Below are 26,997 nucleotides of genomic sequence, written 5' to 3'. Positions count from 1 at the left end.
AGATATCTTGAAGCAGAGCCTTTAAAAACCAATGTGCCCAATTGACTTGCTAAATCTTTGATAGCAAATTAAACACCACTGCTTTTCCTCACCACCATTTCTATTTTAGAAGTTTCTCCAGGTAGAAATCTTCCTTAACTTGTACATTATGACCTCAACTTCTTCCAAGAAATTAGGAAAATCCATTTATTTCTCTAAAAGGTTGTATCTCTCCCTTTCTTCTCTCTCCCCTTCTGCCAGTTTCTCAAAGAATTAAGCACATTCTGTATGTGAGACTCTGTGGCAAATGAAGAGTGAAATCCTGACCTCAAGGAAATCACCGTCATATGGCTGGTGCACAAGGTCTGAACGGAGGAAGTGGGTCTGGAAGTGTCGGCGGGACCCACCGCGGGAATGCCACGTGTGCCTGCTGTCCCACTCTCCCTCAAATCTCACTGCTCTGCTTGTTTGTAACAAACATCATCTTAGCGACTTTTGGGAACCACAGAGAAGTTGTCAACGTATTACAAAGAATTCCCACAGACCTCTCACCCAGTTTCCCCGTCACTGACAGCTCGCATTGGTGCGGTGCCTTCGTCACAATTAACAACACTGAGGCACTGTTGCTGATTAAAGTCCATACTTTGTCCAGATTTCCTCAGTTTTTCCTGGAGGCCCTTTTTCTGTTCCAGGATCAAGAACACATCACATTTCGTCATATGGCCCCTCATTTGATTCTGGTCTTTGACAGTTTCTCAGATGATCCTTATTTTTGCTGTCCTGGACAGTCTGGGGAGAACTGATCAGGTCTTTTGTAGACTGTACCTCTGTTGGGGTTCATCTGATGTTTTTCTCACCATTAGACTCAGTTTTGGGGAGAAAGACCACAGAGGTAAAGTCCCTTTCCACCACATCATACAAAATCAAGAGCATGGGCTGTCAACATGATACGTGACTGTTTTTTTCAATTGAAGTGTAGTCGGTTTACAGTGTTGTGTTAGTTTCTGGTGCACAGCACAGTGATTCAGTTATACATACAACACATATTCCTTTGCATATTCTTTCCCATTATAGGTCACTACAAGATACTGACCACAGCTCCCTGTGCTGTACAGCAGGACCCTGTTGTTTTATCTATTTTATGTATCGTTGTTGGTACTGGACTGAGGTCACCTGGCTGAGGTCGTGTTTGTCAGGCTTCTTCTCTGCAGAGTCACTCTCCCCTCCCCTTTCTAGAATGTACCCTCTGGAAGGAAGCTCCCTGTTCTGTCAGTTGAACTGATCTGGGAAGCTGAGTGAGGACAGGAATCCTTGTTGGTGTCAGAGCCCCTCGTGACGGGCTTTCTTCATCAGAAGTCCTTCTAGGATGATGTCACCTCTTTGCTTTCTACACGGTGTCCAGGTTCTAAACGAGCCTTCCCAGCTCTGCTGTGTGAGCAAGGCCAGCACTTTGAGACGTGCCGGAGACCCCACCCCACCAAAAATATTGAATTAAATACTATGAGGTCATCACCTCCCCTCCTTATTTGTCCTAAAAATTCCCCTTAGGACAACACCTCGGGCAGGGTCACATAGGATAAAGTATGAATAGTGCCCTCTGTAGCTGCACCGTGGGAGTGAACCACAAAGGAAACCATTAAAACATACCTGTGCTTTATGGCCTCAGGGCACCTGCCCTCTCTCACGGCATCACAGGCTCTGCGAGAGCAGACAGGGCTCACCCAGGGCACCGAGACCTGCACAAGACTCACGGAGGAAGGACGAGGGCCTGGGTGGGGGGGCGGGGCACAGAGCTGTGGGGAGTCCCCAGAGCAGGGTTCGGGCATGGGAGGAGCGGGATTGGGGGTGAGTCACACTGTGTTTGACTAAAAGCCGGGAGGGTATGGAAGCCAGGGCGTGGCAGACATAGACATCTTAAGAGAACTGAGGAGACAGGAGTGTACGAGACTCGAGGAAAGAGAAGCCTTACAAAGATTGGATGATCAAAACTGAACGCTTGTTGTGACGTGGCTGAAACTTGGTGGTTCTCAAACGTTTGCACACCTCAGAGCCACCTGGGTGGCTTCTGATGTAGTGGGTCTGAAAATCTGCATTTCAAATAGTCCCTGAACTTGAACCCAGGCCATCGGACCCTGTTTCTGGATTTTAAATGCTCCAACTGCACAGCGTCCCATACAATTAACCACACCAGAGAAATCTTATCCACCTAAGACAGCATCCTGGCCAACTGATCGCCATCTAATATAGTTTGAAAGATATTATCCCCAAGAGGCAGCAAATATTTGAGAGTTGGTGAAATAAGCTTTATACATTGACAAAAATCTTAGTTCAAAACAAAACAAGATCAGTCATTATACTGTCTTTCAAAGCAACTACATTAGATACTGCAAAAGGTAGAAGTTAACATAATGGGTGGGTAAACCTTATAAAACCTTCCAATCTTTCTGGAATTTCAAGGTTTAACCCTGAATATGGATTACTGTTTGCACTGAATTGAAAAGCTTTTGAAAATCTATTTACGGTTTTCTTTTCTGGCTTCCCGCTGGGGTGAGCTGGTCAAAACATGTTCTATAAACATGACAGAGAGCGTTTCCAGGTGGAATCTGGTTATTACGGAGTCTGCAGTTTAAGGCCGAGCAGGCGGATAGGACGCATGTCATCTAATGACGGTCGCGGTTGCTGACCTGAGTGGCATCTGATGGGCTCCAAACGGCTATAAAAAAAAGCCAGAGTAAAGGCAGCATTGATCCATCAGTGGTCAGCTCAGTTCAGAAAATGAGAAGAAAAAAAAATCTAGGTAATAATGTCTAAAATCACTTGGGTCTTCAGAAAACCCTCTGTGAGTCTACTTTCCCCATTCCCCACGACCTTGTCCCGAGGAACAGCATGGGTGTGGATGGAAGAGAGAGACTGACGCATGTGCAGCTGTGGAGCAAGGATGTCCCTGTGACCTTGGACTTACTTCACAGCATCAGCAGCTGGTCACAAGAGTGGGGACAGTCATCACCACGTGCCGATTTTCACTGTGTCACAAGATTGGGAACCCCCAGTCGTGGGGTTCCGAGACGGGTAAGAGGTGCTCAGGAAGTTGTCCATCTCACTCCACCACCTTCCTTTTTCGGAGACGAGGCTCTCCCTGCACTGTAGGACATTCAGCAACACCCCAGATCTCTACAAGAGAGTAGCTGCTTCTCCGGAGCCCCAGTCCCGATAATAAAAATATCTCCAGACATTGCAGGGGTCCCGTGGGGGGGCAAAAGCCCCCCTCCATTTGAGAACCACTGATTGCAACCATTCATTCATCATCTACCTTAAATCTTTGCCACCAAGGGTGAGGTCGGCTTTACAAACCTTGGAAAGAATGATGAAGTAACCCCTTTGATTTTTTTTCTCTAGATGAAACATCTTTCAATCACAAGAGGTATCTTCACCTGCCTGCGGGCCCCAGTCTTCAGAGCTGGAAAGAGTGTTCGAGATCTCACACTCTAAACACACTTTCCAGATGGGGCTTGTGCAATAATATATCTGGTCCAGTTCTGTAAGAGGAGGGATAGAAGACAATGGTTCAAAAGTGTTTGAAAAGAGAAATGCTGAATTACAGAGGAAAGGCTGCTGTGACCAGGACCCTGAGAAAGATGACACTGTGCTCAGTGACGGGAAAGGCAGGCGTGCACCAGCAGGAGCTCCGAGCACGTGGCTGGGCTTCCCCGCCCTGGGAGCCCCCTTGCCAGCTCTTGTCACCCTGTGAGTGAACACGGGCAGTTTGCCTCTCAAGAAGCAGCTTAGTAAACAGCATTGTGCAGTCACTGAACCGAGGCAGAGACGTTAGAGAAACAAAAGACAGTGATGAGCGATTTCAGGGACACGCCAGAGCTTCAGACGGGGCATGGAGCTCACTAGAGAGGATTTCCAACCAGCAGAGAAAAGCGCATTGGGAAGAAGAGGGAAGAGGTGCTAATCCGCGGGCACTTTGCTCACTCACAGGAAAGGCACATTTGTGTGCACGACGATGTGTCTGTTAGTCAACACTTTAAATGAATCCAGGGTTAATCAGTGTTTAGTAAGAGATAAATCACGTTTCAACAAGCAGTCAATAAATATGTACGGCACACTTGCTCTTGCCAGGGGCCCCGCAGGGGCTGGGGTGCCGTAGTTTGCAAAGAACTCAGCTGCTGTAGCCACAGAAAATCGCGGTGGCTTCCCTAACTCTGTCCCCACACTGGTGTTTTCAGGTCTATTTGCGGCAGCAAAATATTACAGCCAAGTTCTTATTGGTATCTTAGCTGTACAGAACGCTAGTAAAGGGTTCTATTCTATCTGGACTCCCAGCACAATGGATCCAGCTTCACGTGACTGTTTACGGGGTGAGAAACTTCACCTGCCCCCATGATAGGACTGCACGATAGGAATCATCACACAGAATTCTGATCAAAGGTCATGGTATGAAGTGGGAAAGAGCACGCTTCAGCGAGTCAGAAGATGGCAAGTCTGACGCCATTCTTCCCTGTGCTGAGTGGACCACACACACCAAGTGCGGACCACACGTACTGAGTGTGGGCTTCCCCGAGGCTCAGTGCCCGCACCTGAGTCGAGCATCGTGGTAATAACACTGCTTGTTACCTCTGCTCTCGGCTTGAACAAACTGAACTACAGGAAAGCGCTTTGCAGACAAGGAAGAACTATGCTAACTCTATCCCTACTAGTGACAGCACGATGACAATGTAGGGGCCAGTCTTATTTTAAAAGCACCTAAACACCAAGCACTGTTAAGTCATAGCCCAATTTGAATCATGAGAATCATGAAAAATCACAATTCTGAGAAACCCGAATGGGGATCCCTCTACTTTCAGCACTGCTTAACCAGTTCGGGTCGCTGTAACAGAACACCAGAGACCGGGCGGCTCACAAGCGGCGAGCTTCCATTTCTCGCAGGCCTGGAGCTGGGAGTCCAGGCTGAAGGCACCCAGGGCAGACTCAGCCTAGGAGGGCCGCCTCCTGGTCACAGACAGCTGTCTTGCAGCGGTAACATCACCCGGTGGAAGGGACGACGGAGCTGTCCGGGGTCCCTTTTAAAAGGGCACTAATCCCGTTCATGAGGGCTCCACCGTCAGGACCCACTCACCCCAAAGCCAACCCCTAATACTACCCCCTTGGGGTTAGGGTTTCAGCCCACGGATTTTAGGGGGAATACGTCGATCCACAGCAGGCATTTTAATGTGAAAGTGGTGTCATAAGAAGTGTGTTGAACCTCAAGGTCGTGGTCCAGGGGCAGATGTCACCAGCTTCTCCGTAGCCCCCTCAGCCAACGCCCCTCCCTGGAGCCGGTCGCTGGGGGAGGGGAGGCGTCCTTTGCTCAGAAAGGTGACCAAGTGGGGCCTGAGGGCAGAGCTGCTCTGAGGGCACGGGGCGGGGCTGCTTCCTTGCAAGCCTGGAAGCTGGGGAGACGCCGTCCTCACAGCGGAAGCCCCAGCTGAGTGCTGTTGCTAGTGGCCCGCACGCAGCTCCCTGGCCGGGGCCAGTCACCCCAAGGAGGCCAGACTTCTCGGGCCACCAGCAGCGCCAGCTGCAGGAAAGAGGCCTTGTGTGCGCAGGCCTTGACGTGGCGGGAACCTGCACCCGCGTGCTCTCCAGCCACGCATTCGCCCCTGAGTGAGGGTGTCTCTACCCCGGCTCCACTGTGCTCTGAGGTACTTCTTGCCTGCGTGTGGTGTTGCCCCCATTCTTCTCCTCTGGCAGGACGGCCCTGGCGATTTCCCCTGACGGGTAGTTTTTAAAATCCCAAGGATGGCAGGACTGGGCACAGTGGTCCAATAATCATAGAGTGTCTTTAAACAAAATGATTACAAAATAAACAAACCCACACATCAAAGCAGTGGGAAGATGAAACATGACGTGGACCAAGTGTGCGTTAAGAGAGGACTTCAGAAGCCCTAAGTTGTGCTTAGCTTTCATGAAAATGAGAATTATCACCATTAGTTAAAGTAGGGTTCTAAGAAGTGCTCTGCACTGTTTTGGCAACATTATTTAGTTTGAACCCACAGCTACTAAATTACCCTTTGAATGAAGCCAAAGGGCCCTGTACCATCTTGAACAATTCTGAAGTAACTTTCCAGAAATGTGCAGTGAAATAAGATATGTTCACTGGAGCTGTCCAATAAGATGCGTCATAGCCTTTAAATAGCACTGTCTTTGAAACAAAACAATTATGAATGTCTCCAACGAGATGAGGAATGTGGCTGTAAACAGCTCACTGGATGTGTGTCTGTAATGCCCATCTGTTCTGTGATTTGGAGTTCATGGATTAAAAAAGAGAAAAAAACTCAAGTTTTAAATTCTTTCACTTGGTGGAAGCTCTTATTAAACACACATTTCTTAGGTATTCGATTTCGTGTTGCGCTGTGATAAACACAGGAAACCTCCTGGGCCAGAGTTTAGTCTTGCTACCACCACTTCCATTGTTGCAGCTAGGATAACCAAGTCCCAGAAGAGACACTCAGTGTGTCCTCAGTGGAGAACTAACAGCCCCGTGTCCTGACCGAGCAGAGGTCCTCGGAGAGGCGGGCCTCACCTCCCTGAACAAGACCCCCTCAGAGTCCCCTCCAGCAGCCGGCGGCAGCGCCCCAGCTTACAGGCGGGCGTACTCTCAGTCTCCTGGGCTCTCTCTTGGCCTCCCTGCTAGCCGCAGCCAAAACAAAATCGCTTTGAAAGAATCTGCCTGGACCACGGAGGACTTCAAAAGGCACCCCAGAGAGCAGTGCCTTAGTGGGTGCTAATGGGTGTGACCTTGACAGAGCAAATCTGGTCTGGGCTTTCGGGCCCCTGCAGGTCTGAGAGGAAGGCTTTCAGAGAGACAACAGCTTCCATTCTCTCTGTGCTGAGCTTTCTGAAAACGAGGAAGCCGACTCCCTGCGCTGCCTGAGCAAGTGAGTCCCCGAGGCCTTTGAGGCAGGCTGGTCAGGACGCCTGGAGACCCCAAGGAAGCGTGACTTTCCGTGGGCGGCGCCTCCCGGTCCCCGACACTCAACTCACGGCTTAGCCTTGTCAGGTGACTTCCGTCCTGTCTGGTTTGCACAACCACTCAACACCGCTTCGATGTCCATCCCGTCCCCCTGCCCCCCGTCGCTCTTGCCCCGACATTCGAAACTGGCTGTCTCCACGGCAGGTGGGACATCTGACCCACGCAGTGCTGGGTACCATCATTTATTTTCTAAGCTGGACTTGGTTGCTGAGGCTCGATATCCACCTGCAATCTGCATTCTGGCCTTCCTCAGAACCCAGAAGACTGGGGTCTGCTGAGCCAGCACTCTCTTGGAGGGCTGGCCCCTAGGAGGACGTCATGGTCCTACCCCTGCAGTACCTGGCAGCCAACTCCCGGCATCCCGGGGCCCTGAGAACCTGTCAGCTTCCACCCCTCTTCTGCGCCTCTCTCAGCACGGGACGCCGTGACCTCTCTGTGGAAGTCTGTCTGATGTGGCACTCCCCCTCTCCAGATACCCTCTCTTCTCCTCTGTGCCCTCTTTCCGTTGCTTTTCCTGTCTTCTCTTGAACCTGTACATGTAGGTAAAGATCTACCCTCTGTCCTCTTTCCTCTCTGTTCACTCTCCCTCGCAACTCCACGATTTAAATTGTCAATGCTCTGTAAAGACGATGTTTACATCCCTTTGTCAGTTCACCAAATATGGCTGCACGTGAGTGCAAAGACGAACACAGGGTGTGTTCCTTTCCTTAAGGAGCTCAGCAAGACACAGGTATAAACAAATACAGGGCAATGTGATGAACAAAGCAGCGTCCATGGCAGAAGCAGCCTTCGAGCCACATTTTGGGGACAGGGCAGAGATTCACTGTGGGAATGAATCATACTAGAGGGTAAATCTTACAGTTTTTGTTTCTCCTGTCTTTTAGGAAAGCGTTTGAAACTGCTTGCTCCAGACCTCTACTTGGATATGCCGCTGGTGACTAAATTAAACACACCCAAATCCAATCTCTTGTCAACCACATGCCACACACCACCTCTTCCTCCAGACGGGGGTGCTTTCTTGAACCGTTCTGATAATCTCACGTCAGCGACGCGACCCTTGGCTCTTCCCTGACACTCAGCGACGTCAGACTCTGAGATCCCCCCGTTAAATGTCTCCGGAAGCCACGCTCTCCCGGTCTAGGTGACACCGTGCCCTCTCACCCTAACGAGGACATTGGCAGCCCTGTGGGTGCCCCGCCTGCCTGGCCTCCCCTCTCTGCCCCTACTGCCCAGGCCGCCTGCAGCCCGGCTCTGAAGACAACCCTGCGTCCTTCAGAGCCGCACCTTCAGGGCCTGCGTCCAGTGCTTACACGTGATGGCTTGTTGAATCCTCACTGCAACCCAGGAGACCGACTGTTACCGACCCAGTAACTGGGCCCCCATCTGGGAAGTAACAGACTGGGCTTTGGCCAGTCTCCCGGGACCACCCAGCCTCACCACCTGAGCACATTCCTGCTGAAAACCTGTCACGAGTCCCCTTGGCCTCCCAGATACGGTCTCAGCTTCCTGGAGCCCTGGAGGCTCTCAATAGCTGGAGTCTCAACCTGCTCTCTCACTCCCCTCTCTTTTCAACTTTCTTGGCGACTCTGTCCTGAGCACAAGGTGTTAACACAAGTGACATGCTTACAACAGCACCGAGGGCGCAGGCAGGGCACAGCGGAGTCCCACCGGCTCACCCGGTCACCTGTCAGTTCTGAGGATCAGCCCCACAATGTGTATTGGGTCCACACCCTCCTTTCTATTCAGGCTGTCGCTACTCCCCGCCCCTGCTCCCTCCCCAGCTGCAGGCTTCAGTAAGAGGTCCACTGGTCCTCTGTTCTTAGAGTTGGCCATGCAGCCCGACTGGATGCCCCTCTGCCGTTATCCTCAGGTGCACAGACCGCCGTCCCCTTCCCCCTCTCCAGCCTGCCCTCTGCCAGAAAGATCTCCCCCTCATCTGTGCTCTCAACCCCTGTTTATGCCTTGGAGACAGTCCTGCCCCAATCTGCTTGTTAGCAGAAGTGGGTGTCCTGTCTTAGAGTTTTCCCTTTTCAAGATAATCAGCTCTTTGAGGGCTGAGAGCATTACTTTTTCTTTCTCTCTTCCTTCCTTCCTTCCTTCCTTCCTTCCTTCCTTCCTTCCTTCCTTCCTTCCTTCCTTCTTCCTTCCTTTCTTTACTGGAGCTAAACTCAGTGACTTGTATTTGGTTTATATTTAGTATTTACTAAATAGTGTGATTGATAAATGACAGAAGGGCTCTGCTATCACCTGGTCACTCATTTGATAAACTTAATACAAGAATTGAGCACAAAAATTAGGCACAAGAAGAATCAGCAACAAAAAGAATCAAAGAGGTATCCAGCATTTACAGTCTTAAAGGCGATACCAGAACACAGTGGGATCAAAATGTGTCTTGAGGTCAGACATCTGCAAATGAGAGCCAGCGGGATGACGAGAATCAGTGCAGACTAGGCCAGCTGACACCAGTTCACAGGCGACGCAGAAAGCCTGTAGACCTCATTCCCGGAGCACATAAAGCCCTGCGTTTGGCTGGAATTAAGGGGAGAACCTGAGCAGCCCTACACCCTCGTGAAAGGTATGTGCGCGTAAACACGATCGTAACTAAATAAAGGGGGTTTGTCTGAGAACATGGGAGTTCTGGAGGCTGGTGGGAGAGACTGTTCTGGCCCCCAGAGAGGCTCCTAGGAAGTCCTGGTGCTGAGAGTGCAGGAAGGGGGGTGGCAGGTAGAGCCAGGTGCCAGGGGCCCGCCTGCTGGGAGCACTGGGGTGCAGACCAGATAAGGGACGAGAGCCACCAGGGGAACCGAGCCTCAGCTTTGGAGCCGAAGGGGTGGGTCTTGGAAGTGGTCCAGGTGCCAGTGAGATTGTGTGCGGCCTATCAGGTTACGCGAGGGTCCCCCTGACACCATGGGAGAGTGGGGAAAGGGGGTTCTGCCTGCTCTCCTTCTGGAGTCTGAGCGCCTCGTTCTCTGTTGAAAGGAAGCAGATCACGGGCTCTCAGGCAGCAGCTGTCTCTGTGACACGGGGCAAAACAGCCAGTCTCTCTAGCGTGTGTGTCTGGGAGAGGCACCCTCTCTGGTCAGCATCCCTGTGGCGTGTGTTCTCAGCAGCTAAGCAGGACCACAGTGTTGAGTGTCGCTTTCGCCTTGCTCGGATCTGAATGCATGAGCCTGTAGCTCAAGACTGAATTCGCATTTGTGGATTGGTATATGAAGAGAAACGCACTGGGAGACCCAGCTGGATTCTGCTTTGGGTCCTGGAGCAGTCCCCCAGTGGCCGTCACACGGGAGCCCGGGAAGCCTGCAGCACGGCGCAACTGCTGCGGTAAGTTTACTAAGAGAGTGATGCGGGCAGCAGCAGCACCCGCCTGGCACTGGTCATCTCAACCATGCTGTTCAGTGAATACTTACTAAACATTAAATTTAATTCTGGATAAGAATGAAATCTGGGTCTAGCTCATTCTTTTTCCTCTGGTTCTTACAGTTCATCAGACTTCCCCTGGGCCCCCTCTTGTCATGTGGCAAAAATAAGCAAAGAAAGAAACTGACTGGGGCACAGAAGAGTTAAGGAATCTGAAGGAGATCATATAGGAAATAATCAAGCAGATTTTAAACTATTCAACATTTCCACGGTTATTTTAATTTACAAAGTGTTTTACGTTTTCAAACTGATTTTGTTTATTCTCCACAACACATCTCATGGTTGACTACTGTCACTAAATCATAACAGTAAATTGCTTTGGACCAGTCTTGCTTGTGCAGAATCTCATCTCTGATTGGAGGCAGAGAGTGAGGTGGAGAAATGGATACAGAACAGAGTCCACCAGATCTGGGGACCCCAATCTAATCCTGGGCCCCACCGGGTGAGGTGACAAGGGGTCACATCACAGATAACTTGCCTTCCTTAGGAAGAGCTAATGATCTCGTGCCGGTCTGCTGTCAGCCTCAAGGAGCTGGGTGAAGCAGAGGAGACGGGATGACAGCTGATAAGCACAAAATTGATCATAACGGCCAATGGGGACCAGCTCTACATCCAAATGTGTGGAGTTAGCGAGGTGGAAGGGGTGGGTGGGGGTGACATGTTACAGAAGTTAGCATTTGCTGGTGTTAAACAGGGAACTCCACCATCACTTCTTCCCAAAGTAAGGTCCACGTGTACCTAACTTCCAGTCTGAGACCATACAATATGGTTTTTGCACCACCTGCTGGCAAAGAACAGTGATCCCACCTCTCACTGAAGGAAGGCACGTTATTTACACTGCAGGTGAGCAAGGCGGGAAGACCAAATCGACTTTGTTTATTGGAAACACGCAGCTACCCCTGGTAAAGGCATCGATTCCTTGTCACTACCTTGTCAACAAGTTTTAAGTTGTGCCAGGTGATACACACAGGTGTTTTCTTTCTAAAAGTGTCATAATAATAGATTATTCCGGATGAAGTCAGCAGGAAAGGAGGCGTTGCTCTCAGTGATTAAGAGGGACAGGCTATCAAGTACACCTAACACAGAGACTCACCTTTTCTGGGGGAAGCACTTCCAGGCAACCCCTGTTTAAGGATGCTGAAGCAACATTGTTTACGTGTCTGTCTGTTGCCAAGGAGCCGTTTAGAGTTTTGTGATGGAGCAACACTTCTGGAACCATCCAGGAGTATCACGTCCCACCGTGAGCGTCTCAAGTGGCTTTCCTGGGCGAGACTCCGGAGAACGTATGAGGTGTTCACATTGTGCTCTCTTTGCCATTTTGGGAGGAATTTGGCTTTTCTTTCTTTCATTGTTTTTCCCTTGGGGATGAGACGGCTAAGCTAAATCAGCGGAGGGTCAGGGAGACTGAAGACGTCACCCATAACTATGCAACCCCTCGCCATCCCTACCCTTTGCTGTTCTCCAGCTGGTGCCTGGTCTGGGGACCAAATGTGCACGGAGCCGCAGATGCGCCCAGAGTCAGAGCAGGGACATCCCCGCCCTCCCGTCTCTGCACGCAGACCCTATTTCATGTGAGGGAGAAGTGGCTTATAAGCACATGTGATGGAGCTCAGGTACTTTTTTGTAAAAGGGCAGGCACTCCGCTCTCTCTCAGTTGCACTGAATAACTGGAATGCATTTCTTTGTTCTCTGCATCCATTTTTGTGAACTTCTTTTGATTTTGAGCACATGCCTCGAACCCCCTTCCATTTCCAGTCCATGGTCTGTCCTTACCCATTCCATCCACTCTGTCCCATCCCATTCCTCTGCACCCCAACATTTACTGAAGCGTTACCAGCAAAGGCTCTGTGTTAGGAAGACACTAGGGGAGACATAAAGTGAAGTGAAGATGAGGTTCATTTCCTCAAAGAACCTCGCACTGACTTTGGGACAGAAGACGTGTAACCCAGTCTCCTTAGCTCAGTGGTAGCATTCCCCTCAGAGGAAGTTAAATGAAGTGAGGAAAGGCAGATTATTCTGGCTGAGTGAATTAGAGACAGACTTAGGAAAAAACACACAGAAATATTTAAAAGAAACTCTGTCGTGAATCTTCATTTTTTTTCTTTTAACTGACTTCTTTTTATCTCTATTTTTTTCCCTAATGAACGCATCTTTTCCAGACTCTAATTCTTATTTGTTCATGTCACTGGTTTCCTTCCCCTGAGGTCCAGGCGCAGGAGGGTGGGCCTTGGACAGACTCCTTTAAGCTCTCTTTTGACAGGTACAAAACACCTCGGCAGCCTCCCGAAAAGGACAGATTAATGTCTTTAATCAGCAGAAGCTGGAGCTGTTAATGATAAGCATTGTTCCAAACAGGGCCTCCACTGGGAAGTAAACCATAAAGCTGTTTGTTATTTCAAAGTGGCATCTGGAAAAATACTTTTGATCTAACACTGAAGGCATCTTCGGCGGCTTAAGCTGTTCCACATGGAGCCAAATGCACAGAGAGTCTTGGGAGGCGACTTCAAAGACTGAGGAATTGAATTCGCGTATGGTGGCAACATCAGTGTCTTCCAGGCCCTTAGAACCCTTTTGTTTTTCAAATAAATCCATGAAACAGATGTGACCAACGGACGCCAACGTGAAGCGAACCAGCCACGTTAAAACAAAAGCACAGGGGCTTCCTTCGGAAACAGGGCCTTGGTTTGCAGTTTTGGATCTTGTTTAGATCAGCTGCAATTCCGTCACAAGTACGAGGTCATACTCAGTGCCTTTTAAAACAAAGGAGCTAATCCAAAGGTGATGGTGTTTTGAAATAGCTTGTACAAATCTGAACAATGAGACCTGGTGAAAAAATCTCAGCAGTTTTCTGACATAGAAGTTAAATAATTGCAAGGAACACATTTTCTCTCAAAAATTTTATTTTATTTGTTCTTGCATTTATAAACAGTTTTTTTTTGTTTTTTTATTTTATTTTTTATTTAAGTATGGTTGATTGACAATGTTGTGTGAATTTCAGGTGTACAGCACAGTGATTCAGTTATATACATATTCTTCTTCAGATTCTTTTTCATTATATACTATTAAAAAGTATTGAGTATAGTTTCCTATGCTGTACAGTAGGACCTAGTGGTTTATCTGTTTTATATATAGTAGTGTGTATCTGCAAACCCCGAACTCCCAATTTATCTGTCCACTCCCCTCTTTGCCCTCTGGTAACCATAAGTTTGTTTCCTGTGTCTGTGAGTCTGGAAATATACTTTATATTTGTAGTCAATTAGAAATGCTCTGATCAAATACAATCTTAAGTGATTTCAAATGAATGAAAAAGTTGTTTGAGGGGAGGAACAGATTTAAATTTTTTTCAAAATATTTACTTTCCAAATAACTCTTATCATTAAAAAATAAATATACAGTCAACTAATTGATAAAGGTTAAGTCAGTCTAAGAAACGGGACTGTGAAATCAGGGGATCTGCTATAAATGCTCAAAGAAAGCTGATCTTCTGGCCTAACTATATTCTGAGCTATAGGCTGGTTTAGTTCTGTAACATCCTTATCCATCTGGTTTCTTTTTCTGCCAAATGTGTTTCTTATCTGACAGTGATTGGCTGCTCTTCTCATCTGAGATGCAGGACTGGCATTCATCTTTCGTCTCGGGAAGGGCTGGGACTAGCTGGCTTCCAGAAACACACCCTGGCAGAGCTGGGCACACAAGAAGTCAGGAAGACTTGGCTCTGTTCCACTGCCAGAAAGCCATCAATCCGCACCGACTGATTTTCCTGTCACGCAGGACCTCCCACCCCCACCCTGACCCCCATGCTGCTCTTTCAAGGAAATCCTCCCCTCCCCCTGGGCTGGGCACAGTCACACCCGCTCAGAGGATGCCCTGGGGGCCCCCTCCTGCAGGAGCACACCCACCCTGACCTCCCTCGCTGCCGGGGCCCCTGGCCAGATACTCAGTCAAAAAGGTATGCACTCCCTGTTTGGCAGTCTAGGATTTCCAATACCAGAACTGAAGTTTTTAATTATAAACATTTGACTTCTGGTACTTTGTAATTTAAACTATTAAAAAAAATTGCTTCAGAAAAACTTGTAGCATGTGGCCCTTATAACAGAGTTACTGAATTTATAACTTTTTTTATTAGGAAAAAAGCAGTCATCTGCCATTATTTAAACTTGAGACTACTTGCTTCAAAACTTGAAACAGTATAATTTCTGTTTTGTACAGTCTTCAAGTGACCTCCGCGGGAAAGCCAATGTTCACCTCACTGCTGGGGGTGCTAACTCAGACAGACACGCTGTCTTGCCTCTTCCAGGCACACACAACACTGGTTAGAAACGGTAACTGCCAAGGACAAGTAAAGGCAGAAAATGCAGACAGTAAGAAAGCTCATTGTTAAGTAAAGGTGCTGTTATAATGGCCTCCATAGCTGGGAAAAAAATAAAATTTTTCCACACAGACTTTGTCGTGTATGTTCCTGAATCATAAAACTCGGTGAAAGCCTGAGTCTGTTAAGCGCCTGACCCAGACTCACCAAGCTCTGGTGACTTCAGAGAGCCAGTATCGAGGAGGCTTAAACTAAACTACCTGGATTGACTGTGTTGATCAAATGACCACATATGAATTGCTAAAATGATTCATCTCCACTTCTCTTTGTATTATGTAAACCTTACGCGTTGCTTTTCAAAGTCCTGTTGTGAGAATGTATGAGGTCTTGCCGAAATACAGCCCTGATGTGAAAAGTGGTAACTGTGTGGGAGGCGCTGGTTCCTGACTGAACCTCAGGGCGCTGGTTAGCCACGTGCTGCGGGCACAGGCCTCAGGTCATGTCTGGATTGGAATGTGAACCCTGGCAAGTGATCAGAGCCCCGGCCTGGCCAGGCACCTCCAACTCAAGCGCTGGACGTAAGGAAGGCAGGTGGGGATGAGAACTGCGGACCCACAGCCAAGGGTGTCAGCAAAACCGTCACAGACACACCCTCACGCTGCTCCAAACCATCCATCACCTTTGGTGATTCGGCCTCCACCTGGGTGTAAAAGCTGCAAAAGAACGACACCCCCATCCCGGAAATGGCAAAAAGCTGGCTAATCTACAAAATCATGACTTTTCTGGAGCTGGTCAGAGAGCTGAGGGTACAGGCCACCAAGCAGACGGAGTTTCAAACAGGGACCAGCCCCTCCAGGAGAGGCTGGGGCAGGACCGCTGTGCAGCACGAGGGAGGAGGCAAGTAAGGAGACATCAGGCAGAATGTTAGCAGATTTCCAAGGCCGCGAGCGGCGCAGCATGTCCCGTTGGAATAGCTGGAGGTCCAGACAGAGAGGGAGACCCCAGCCCCTCACAAAGGAGACTGGCGCCCCTTGGTGCCAGGGACAGACGTGAGCACCTGCCCCTGGGGACCGACCCAAAGCCCACCCACGTACCCTCACCTCCTGGAGGGGTAAAAGCAGAACCAGCTGCCCAGGGGGAGGAACAGAAAGCCCCCCTGCCCCAGCACACAAACAACGCCCCTTGGCTTCCCCGGGGGAGGAAGACACTTAGTGTCTTGCCCTGGAGGAAGAACGGGACACCTCGAAATTGTGGATCAGTGAACATAAACCGTGTCTCCACATTTGCACTTAACTATTTAATGATTACTATCCTCCCCAATTTGAGGTAGCTTAGGATAAAATATAATTAAACAGTAAGTTTCAAGAAACCAAAATCAGAAAACACTCTGCAAATATGTGTGTATACATGACTGGGACACTGTGCCGTACACCAGAAACTGACACATTGTAACTGACTATGTTTCAATTTTAATAAAAAGGAAACACTCTGACTATAATGGCTGGTCTCATTGCTGTCTTTGAACATGGATGCTATCTGGTCCTGATTTGGCAGCCAGAGAAAAAGCTAAGTTTAGTGGGTTAAATAATTCTAAGTCTAATATAGGATGCTTATAAATTCCTTAAAGGAGACAACATTCTCCTGGTGGCAAATCGGAGAGAATCACGTTAGATTTTACACAAAGGGACTTCGGGTGGTAAAACAGTATTGTTTATTCATTCGTTGGATGAACATTTATCACTCATCAGGTCAGGACTGCTGGATTCGGGGATAAAAAGACAATAGTTCCTGCTCCCTGGGGACTTTCAATCGAGTCACTAAGAGAATAGGATGTGTTACCAAAGGAGTAAATGGGCTCTTGTTATGAACGGTGAGACATCGGGCCAGGGCTCTTGCTGGAGCAGAATACCACACAATCCCAGCCCACGTGGGCAGTCAGGGCAGCTGCAGGCAGACGTGTGTTTCCCCTCAAAGTTAAGCTTTGAATTCGTCCAAATATTTCAGCAAGGATTCGTTTGAGACTGTGGAGCTCCTGCCGTGATACATGGCAAAGATCGTCTTCACCGAGAAACTTCTGCTTGTCCACGTCAGGGACACTTAGCACCCCTCAGGGCAATACCTGGTTCTGTTCCCCATCCGCTTGTCTGGGAGGCCGAATCAGCTGTGGACGTTTCCATGTAAGCTGTGCTCTCCAGGTGAGAGGAGGAGACAGCCCTTCGGAGTATCACACTTGTGGTCACAGGGTTCAGCAGTTCACAATGGAGAAAGATGTTTAAAAGACAGCGAGGTCAATACTTTGGTTAAGATAAATTTTACAACCTACATTTTGCTAAGAATGAAATAAGACTTAGCTGTCACCAGATGTCTTATTACAGAGACCAAAACATTTTGTTAACGGTGAATTAGTACTTTAAGAACATCAAGGTTGGCTCGGTCTCTGTCTTTGTCTGCTTGTCTGTCTGTCTGTCTGTCTCTGTCCTTCAGCACCTCTGAAGTCCTCGGATGGAGAAACAGCTGCTGTGATTGGAGCTTATCGGTCACTATGTGGGATTTGATGCCCAGGGAAGTAGAAGTGTCCTCTCTCCTCACAAACCATTTTCCAACCCATGAGGAACATTCAGGAAACACCCTGCTCTGCAGACGAAGCTGGCACTGCAGAGAATCCCTAGGATTTAGCATTCCAGGAAGAGAAAGGCTTATGGCCGAATATTCATTCCTGGATAAAGGCTCTTTAGCCAGAGCTGCTCTGAACCAGTTCATTGTCTCCAGAGGGAGGCGGCTGTTACCACTGCGTGTCAAGGACTTTGAGGTTCATCCAGAAAAAATGCAACATAACCATGTTTCAGCCTATGGTTACCAGTCACCAGCATAGGGACCTATTATTCATTTCAATACCTAATCTTTTCATAGTACCTCAAATTATCCAAGCAGTTGCTTCCTATTTGAACTTTTAAAGAGAATTTTTTGCATTAATCAAAATGTTTTTATCACTTTGGAGAGTGAAGTTTCTTCCGAGCCAGCTGTATGAAGTTTGCTGTGGGGGCAGATGATCATCTACAGAGCTTCTGGGGCGTCTCCTGGGGCGAATTTAAGAGCAATCTAGTCATCAACAACTCATTTTGCTTATTTTTAGTTCAAGGAAAATTTCAGAAATTTTACATGAGGTTTTATTCATGTAACTTTCAGCCAATGAACACATATGGCAGTTACTTCTTGCTTCCTGAAGGATGAGCTGGTTTTAATTCAGTAAAGGGAACAGATACAGCCAGATGGTCACTGAGCATAAAACGAAGCAGAAAGGTTTATGTTGTTTTTTGCAATATTCATTTTTCAAAAGTGCTTTGTGATTCAATTAAGGTAGAACTCAGTAAATTGCGAGTTTGGGATTAGCAGATACAAACTACTATATATAAAATGGATATAAACAAGGTCCTACTGTGCAGGACAGGGAACTCTATTCAATACCTTGTGATAAACTGTAATGGAAAAGAATCTGAAAAAGCATACGTGTGTGTGTGTGCGTGTGTGTATAACTGAATCACTACGCTGCACACCTGAAACTAACACAACATAGTAAGTCAACTACACTTCAGTAAAAAAAATTAAACAAGACAGGACTCAAGCCCATGTCTTAAAAACTGCTTTAAACCCTACAGAAAGAATCAATTGTTCTAACAGATGATTGATCTTTTATTGAAAATAGGTAAAATTAATTTTAAATATTTTTTAAAATTCTTCAACTGTAACATTGCTACATTACAATTAATTAAACTCCAGACTTTATTAAACTATGAATTTAAACAGGTTTTCCCATTAATGTCCTTTCCCTGTTCCGTGGTCCCATCCTGAACACCCCACTGCTTTTCTCCTCATGTCCCCTTGGCTCCTCTGGTCTGTGACAATTCCTCCATCTTTCCTTATCTTCACAGCCTTCACAGCTTTAAGAGTATGGGGCAGGGATTTTGTAGGATGTCCCTTATTTGGGTGTATCTGATGTCCTCGTAATTGGACCCGGATGATGGGTTTCTGGACAGAATATCCTCAAGGAGACATGTCTTTATCATGTGTCGGGCTGGGGGCACATGTCTCTACGTGACATCGCTGGTGATGCTGAACTTCATTGCCTGGTTCAGGTATTGGTCAGATTTCTCCACTGTGAAGTCACTGTTTTTCTCTTCTTGTTGCTTTATTTTTGGGAGCAAGTCACTCAGCCCAGCCCACCCCCAAAGGAAGGCGATTAAACCCAGGCATATTGTTTGGAATTCCTGTGTATGAAAAAACCTGTCTCTTCCCCCTCATTTAGTCGTTCAGTATTTATTGATCGAATCGTGGACTTGTGCACATTTATTTCACTTTGGGCTGTAATCCAACACGCTTCTTCCTGTTGTCCTGGCTGTCGGGAACTCTTGCAGGTTGGATCCTGTGGCCCTTTAACAAGCTCCCGTTCTTTCGTTTCTTGAGCTCCGTCTCCCTTTCCGACCCTACAAGATGCTCCAGGTGCACTGGGGTGTGTGTCCTGCCCCAGCCTTAGAACCAGCTGTTTCTCCAAGGACCCCGGTGTCTTTCATTGCAGGATGCTGTTTACCAACCAAGATCTGGGCCCTGGGTGTGCTCGGTGCCACCTGATGTCATAGTCCTTAGACCCTCCCAGCAGGTAGTCACGATGCTCTCAGTGTGCAGAATTTTAAAGGGTTTTAAGTGGACCCTCCACAAGGCTTCCAATACAGTATCAGCCCCACGCACACATTTCTGACCCCTGTTCCTTACTAACCCTCACCCGTCTTCTCCCTGACTTTCCCCCCGCTGTTTCCTTCAGAGGCTGCCTTCCTCTCTCAAGCCCCTCTCTCAGCCTTCCCTCCCTCTCTGCACATCCTTCCACCTCTGCTGCTCTTTCTCTTTCTGCTTAGTGAGGGTCCCACCTCCTCGTCAGAAGGAAAACAATCTGCTTAAATGGGTTTTTCCTTAGAGGTGCAGGACTGACACTGTTGAAGCGACTGGTTCTCAGAACTTTGTGTGCGATGACTGGGACTGAGGTGCTGAAAACACAAACACAGGCCCCTGGTCCAGACTGAACGGGAAGCTGAGGGGCAGTGGGACGCTATGACGTCCATAACCTTATCACCTGAATGGTTTTGTGTCTGTGACTATATGCCCACTGAGACCACATTGGAGACACAGAGATGATTAGGGTGTGTGTGACCTACTTTACACATACAAGTATGCACATGTAAATATACGTACTTTTCAAGCTTTGGAAAAATCAGCTTCACGTGTTGTCACGTAAATCAACTGCTTTGGTTCAAATGCCGCATGTGCTGGTTTCTCCCCGTTTTCCCCTCCCCTTCCTCGTCCATCCCTCACCTTTGGATCTGGCCAGAAGACACAGAGCAGGAGGGAGGGAGCTTGGCGTCATCCTCCCCCACTGCACTCCCCGAGTCGGCCTCACCATTGAGGTGGTAATCGTCCCTCCTCGAGTGGACCCTGTCACACCCCTCCTCTCCTCGCCCCATCAAGCCCAGGTGGCCCTGGCTTTTGTCCTAATGCTGCTGACCTCCACCTTTGGTGGTTCCCTGGGGGTGGCCCACAGCTCTGTAAAAAGTCTCTGCGTCGAAACTGTGCACAGAGGGGTCCCAGAGTTGGGTGCTGCCTCCCACAGAGGCTCTGAGCTGTACACGGGGGTCAGGGCCTGCATGGCTGTGGGGCCAGAGGCAGAAGAGGGAGCCCCACTATCTCACCTCAGGAGTCTAGGCACCACGATTCATGAGCGACTGAGAAGCCCGCACTTCTCTGAAGGAGCCCGGCCCCTGCAGCTCCTGTTTCGCTCCTCACAGGCCGTGGTTAGGGTTCACCGTCCAGTTGCTCTGATCGCAGTTAACGTCGTATCAGCCCCAATCCAATCAGCTGTGGGTCCAGTCCATGCTTCTAGCACATCGTTTTAGGACAATCTGCTGTAGGGTTTGGGATTAGGAAGCTGGCCCAGAACATTATTTCCAAAGGCTTTTTGGGTTGAGATGCTTCTGGGGAAGAAAAAAAAGGGAGACACACTGTCTTGGGAAACTGGGGGAAATTTTACTGAAGAAGTCAACCCTGGCTCAGACATGCTGGCTTTGAAGTTTTACAGGCTACACCCCCACCATTTCCATGAATTGGTTTATTATGTTCCCTTTCTGATGATACTGCCTGCCTGAGATGGGACAGAATTATTTTTATGCATTTCCCCAACTTTGCTGGCAAAGAACAACTCAGTAAACCCAAACAGATGGTGCAGAATGCACTGCCAGTCACAGCGAGACAGCCTTTGTTTGTGTCATTTTTCTTGTTTCCACAGCCTCAGACAAGACTGTGCAGTTCTGGTCTTTCACGCTGAATTCCAGGGTCCTGGTGGCACCGACGTCTTCTTCCTAGCCGCCCGCCGAATGCATTTCCCATGACCCCTGCATGAGCCTTCTTTTTCCACGACACCCTCCGGGCTGTCTCCTCACCGAATCTTCTTCTTGAAAACTGACGTCAAGAATGGCTGGAAACTCCCAGAGCTTAGACAATCTCCATCCACTGATGAGAAGTCAACTGAGAATGATCACACAGAGCCGAGATCCCAACATCACCCCCACTTTTTTGTGTAGCTCTACTTCCTTAAATTGATTCACTGGATCAACAGGAATGAACATTTCCTTTTTTTTTTAATGGAGGTACTGGGGACTGAACGCAGGCTAAGTATGTGCTCTACCACTGAGTTACACCCCGCCACTCCCCAACATCACCCCTTCTCACGTGGGCAAAGATTGCTGTTTACCACGGATAAATGTAACCTACAGCATGGTTTGTCTTCCATGGAAGCACATGCTCAGACACTGAAGCTATAAACCTAAATTTACAACATGTATTTTCATAAAAGAATCTGAGCTCTTTAAAGCCAGCCTTCTGTTTCATAATGTGAGCCATTTTCACTTCTAATACATTTCTTATTTTGTACTAATCCTGAAGTTGTAATTCCATAAAATTCCACTAATTTCTAACTACAGTCACTGCAAGTGTATATGTCTAAAGTCTTTTTCTTTCTTAATTGAAGCCAGTTTGGATAATTATTTGGTCATTGGGAGCTCCGGGTTTCCAGTTTTATGGGATCAGAAGCAAATCCTCTCGGGGCCAACCCCTTTGTTAACTGGATTATTTCTGTATATATTTTTCTCAGCTTTAATATTTATCGGAGGTATAACATGCCCTTAGTTCAAGCCAACAAGCTGGTTGTGAAAAACAACAGACTCCCTCCCTTCCTCCCCCTACTTTCTCCTCCGAGACACCCACTTTTACGTCTTCTAGCTCATAACTGTTGCTCTGCCTCCATTTCTCTGCGTGGCACGCTTCTGCTTCTGCTTCTCAAATTTCCAGTTGCAGGTTATTGTTCCACTAGGGAAGGTGATTACGTAACATGTTCCTCCTCTTCTCCCAACTCCAAAAACAACTACGTGTAAAGCAGTGCCCACACTCAGTGTTCACACTGTCACGACCACGCGAACGCCGCCTGCAGCTGAGTCACATAGCAGACCGCGACCACTCCCCCTTCTGTGCAGTCTTGTTTCTCTTGGCATTAGTAACAGTTTCCCCGACTGTGTCCTGCTTGTTCGACCTCGAGCTCTTCACAGATGGCCCACGTCTTCCCGCAGGCCTCTCGGATGCCATCAGGCCTCCCTCAGCTTCTTTCTGGAGCAGCCGCCTCTGCATCCACCCGAGTTCCTCCGGTCCAGGCTGCTGGTCCTCCTCGCCTGGGACCCCGCTATCATCTTGGGGTCTCTCCTCACCATTTCTGTGCCCCTTCCTGTGCTGAATTCGTATCTTCTCTATTTCCTATCTTTCCCCTTTATTGGTGAAACTCATCTCCATGTAGCTTTTTGTGAGAAAAAGCTCACAAAAGCCTATAGCTTTTTTTGATAAGGGACAAAGTTTTTTTTTTTTTTTGAGAACATGTATATTTAAAAATACCATTCTTTGTATTATGCTCCTCACGCTTGATTCTCCCGTGGGCTTGGTCTGTAATTCTAGGATGAAGACGTTTTCTTTAGAATTTCAAAGGCGCTGCTCCACTGCTTCTGGCCTCCCTTCCCTGCTGCTGCGATGTCTGTGCTTATCTGGTGTTTTCTTTTTTTCATCTTTAGGGTCTTCTCTTTGTCCTGGAATTCTGAAAATCTCTGATAAGGTGCTCTGATGTGCCTGTGCTTCTTAACTGCTTGGCCCTTTCAGTACAGAAACCAGTGACTCTTAGTCCTGAGAAATCTTCTTGCATTATTTCCTCAGTGAGTCCCCACTCCCCACTTTGTTGACTTCTTATAGAACTCTGACTTTCAATTTTTAAAGGAAACAGGAGAGGAAAAATAGCCTTCTTTACTCTGGCTGTTTAGATATCCCAGGGAAAAAATGGTAGGCAAGTGACATATGTCCACTGGAGGTGAACATAAGAGAATAGGATCCAGGGAAACTCATGATAATTATTCTACATCTTTTTCCTTTTTTGAAGGATAAAATGATTGGGCTGGAATAAAGGTAAAGAGAGACCTGAGTGTCTTTCCGTGACTTTCTATTGGGGGTGGAGAGGAGTGAAGGTGACCAGTCTGCCACCTGCTTTTGGGTTGTTATAGCTGGGGAATGTGTGTCCCAGCAGGGACCTACGTACCCTGTAGGGAAGGACAACCCCTCTGGTAGCGCCTGTGGTGAGCCTGTAAAATCTCCCAACTCCCTCATCACCTTGACCTGGGGCTTCACATGTCAGCTGATAGGGTTGGAAAAAAGGGGATAAACTGAGTGTGCAGAGACTGATACTAATCATTTATTCTTATTCGTATTTTCCTAATTTGATGTTTAAGATGTTCAGTATCATCTTCACCCTCCTGGACACACACATGCACCTCTGCCTCCACCGGTGGGCTCACAGCCCCAACATCAAAGTGGATCTGAACAAAACACACACACACATGCACACACACACACGCACACACACACGCACAGACACATACATGTACACACGCATACACGCACACACACACACTCCACAGCCATTGTTTTACGCCCCTTAAGTGCTCTGCATCTCATCTGTAACTGCTGAGAAAGCTGAAGGACACTTTTAAACAGAAACAGGATTCTGAAAAACGAGCAGACTGTCACTGGGCAAGACTGAGAATCCGAGCTGAATACGGTGGAGCCGGCCCAGAGGCAGGCGTGTTTCCACTTCTTGTTCTCCCACGTTCGGAACGACTTGGAAGCCACCCGTCCGCTTGGCTGCACGCAGTCTCTCTGACGGGTTGATTGTTGTTAACAATGGCGCACTCCACTCTAAAGCGATGCCACATCTCAGGTTTCTGGTTAGCCAGCAACGCTCCTGAGAGACCCCACGCACTTTGTGGCAAGCTTGGTGCTGAGTATGCTGGCTACTAGGCCAACTGCAAGGCCGTCAGCTCGCTGCTCTGAGCCCTCAGGTCCCACCACATTACTTCACGTCTCAAAGACGCTTGATACTTGTTTTCCACAGTCAGCAATCTCTCATCAGCCACCGTCTCAGTTTCAGGCCAGGTTAAGAAGACTGCCTCGTGAGCCTTAAAACCCAAGCGTAGAGATGGTCACTCTGGCAGCGTTCTTACACAAACAGACAAAGGCAGCTGAGGCCATTAGTGACTTTGCGCGTCATCTCGTTTCCTAGGCACTTGCGTCCCTGAAAGGTATTTGTGTGCGATCTGTTAACCCATGGCAACCACGTAACACAGCTGCACCAAATGTTGTTCCCGGGCTGATCAGTTGCTCATTCTCCTTTGCGCCATTCTATTTTGGGAGTGGTGCACACTTCTGACTGTGCTCAGCTGAGATCTTGCTTCCACCGAGTTACCACTGGTGGCTTTTGTAAAAGAGCCTGCCACTTGGCTTTGGTCTTGAGAAGAACACAAATTCTGCTCATTTACCTAATGGCATTATTACTCATATTTAATTCTAAAAGACTAAAAATAGAAATTTATTTTCTGCATCAAGGAATCTAAATGCTCAAAATTTTTTTTTTATTTTTATGTGTTGATAAAAAATTAAAATAGTGTCGAAAAGCATAAACAACAAACAAAAACAGCCCCCATTTCACTTCCTCACCTCGTCCCATGGCTCCTAGATCATTAACATTCTTGGGTCTGAGTATGTATAGTTTAACAGTTGTATGAATTTGTAACTTTCTTAGATTTATATTCTACAAATCACCCAGCTCTCCAAGATTAAGAAGCCCTGAGAAGCAGGTTGGCTGCTGAGCTGAGGGCTGCCTGGCCCACCTGTGAAGGTCTGCATATAATACAGCCAGCCTGCTGTGTATGTAGTATAGGTAAATTTGTATAAAATTTTATAAGTTGTATTTATAAATTACAATGTACAAATAATTATCAGCAATATACTTGACCTTAATACATGCTTATTAAATGCTTGTGCTATGTATTATTCATACGTAAGTTTGTATTATAGATTTCGCTTTTTTGTATAAAGAAGCATACTGGTGTCCGTTTCTTTTAGGTCTGTTAAAATTTGCCTTGTGTGTGTAAGTGCTCCCATATTGAGTGCATAAATATTTACAAATAAATATGTATTTGTGTAATATATTTCTCTCATGTATGAATTATGCACTCAAATGACAGTTTATTATACTAAATTACTATAGAAGCTCTCACCTCTAGTTGACCTGGAGGCTCTATGCGAGCAGGAAGTGCAGGGAAGGCAGAGCTGTGAGCTGCCTGGCTGAGTGTTAGAGGCATGACCCACGTGTACACAGAGGCCTCGGGAAAAAAACTCAGAGGCTTATTGCTCTCAGAGGTTTGAAGAAGTCTCTGTCCAAGCTGGTTCAACATAAACAATCCATCAATGTAACATACCACACTACTAAAGTGGAAAAGCCCATGTGATCAACTCAACTGACTTACAAAAAGCATCTGACAAAATTAAACCCTTTTATGATGAAAACCCCTCAACAAACTAGGTATTGAAGGAACTTCCTCAGCCTGATGACGGGTATCTATGAAAAATCCACAGCTGACATACGACTTAGTGATGAACAACTGAAAGTCTTCCCTCGCAAGTTCAGGAACAAGACGCATTACTGGAAGTTACAGCCAGGGCAATAAGGCAAGAAAATGAAATAAAAGGTGTCCAGGTTGGAAAGAGAGAAGTGAAACATGCTCTATTCACAGATGACAGACCTTATACACAGAAAGCCCTAAGGGTTCCACACGTAAAAAGTCTATTAGAGCTAATAAATGAGTTCAGCAAATATGCAGAATACAAGACCAACAAACAAAAATCAGCTGCATCACACAGCAACAATGAACAGCCCAAAACTGAAATTAAGAAAACAATCCCATTTAAAATAGAATATGAAAACAAACATATGTATGTCCATGCATAACTGAAGCATTGTGCTGTACACCAGAAATTGACACAACATTGTAAACTAACTGTACTTCAATAAAAGTATATATTAAAATTTTTAAAAAATAAAATAGAATAAAATACTTAGGAATAAAGTTAACAACGGAAGTACAAGATATACATGAAAACTACAAAACACTGTCATTAAGCTAGGAATGCTACCTAAACTGATCTACAGTTTTAATGCAATTACCATCAAAATTTTTGCTGCTGTTTTTCCCTGCAGAAATTGACAAGCTGAGCCTAAGATTCATACAGAAATGCCAGGGACATAGAATAACCAAAACAATTTTGAGAAAGAACAAAGTTGGTGTATCCACATTTCCCAACTTCAAAACGTACTACAAAGCTACTCAGTAATCAAGACAGGGGACACTGAGAAAAGGCTAGACACATAGAACAGTGGAACGGAACTAAGAGTCCAGAAATAAAGCCATGCATTTATGGTCAATTGGTTTTTTGACAAAGGGCACCAAGACTATTCAATGGAGAAAAGAATACTCATTCTAACAAATGATGTCAGGTCGACTGACTGGCCAATCAAAATGCACAAGAACGAATCTGGACCCCTGCCCCACAGCATGTTCAAACACCAGCTCAGAATGGACAAAGCACCTGCACTTCAGGGCGAAAGCTACAGTAACACGTACATAAGTCTTCGTGACCTTGAGTTAGGCAACAGTTTCTTAAAGATGACCTCCAGAACACAAGTAAGCAAAGACAAAATTAGACAAATTGAACTCCATCAATAATGGAAACTTTTGGGCATCAAAGGAAACTATAAAGAAAGTGAAAAACAATCCAAAGAATGGGAGCAAATATTACAAATCAT

The 26,997-nt window shown here is 47.2% G+C and overlaps 1 long non-coding RNA gene across 2 annotated transcripts; it reads left to right on the top strand.

Annotated features, from left to right (window-relative positions):
* Nucleotides 1-9,448: 9,448 nt before the first annotated feature.
* On the top strand, nt 9,449-16,200 carry LOC123615828 (uncharacterized). Of its 2 annotated transcripts, XR_006723624.2 has the most exons (4): nt 9,449-9,572; nt 9,977-10,321; nt 14,000-14,366; nt 14,627-16,200. It is a non-coding gene; the product is annotated as an uncharacterized LOC123615828 (long non-coding RNA). The 2 variants fall into 2 exon arrangements; XR_006723623.2 differs by having other exon boundaries at nt 14,000-16,200.
* The last annotated feature ends 10,797 nt before the right edge of the window (nt 16,201-26,997 follow it).

Source organism: Camelus bactrianus, chromosome 14, assembly GCF_048773025.1.
Source record: "Camelus bactrianus isolate YW-2024 breed Bactrian camel chromosome 14, ASM4877302v1, whole genome shotgun sequence".
NCBI classification, from domain to species: Eukaryota; Metazoa; Chordata; class Mammalia; order Artiodactyla; family Camelidae; genus Camelus; species Camelus bactrianus.
The sequence above is the reverse complement of the archived record's forward strand: the minus strand, read 5'-3'. Positions and strand labels throughout refer to the sequence as shown.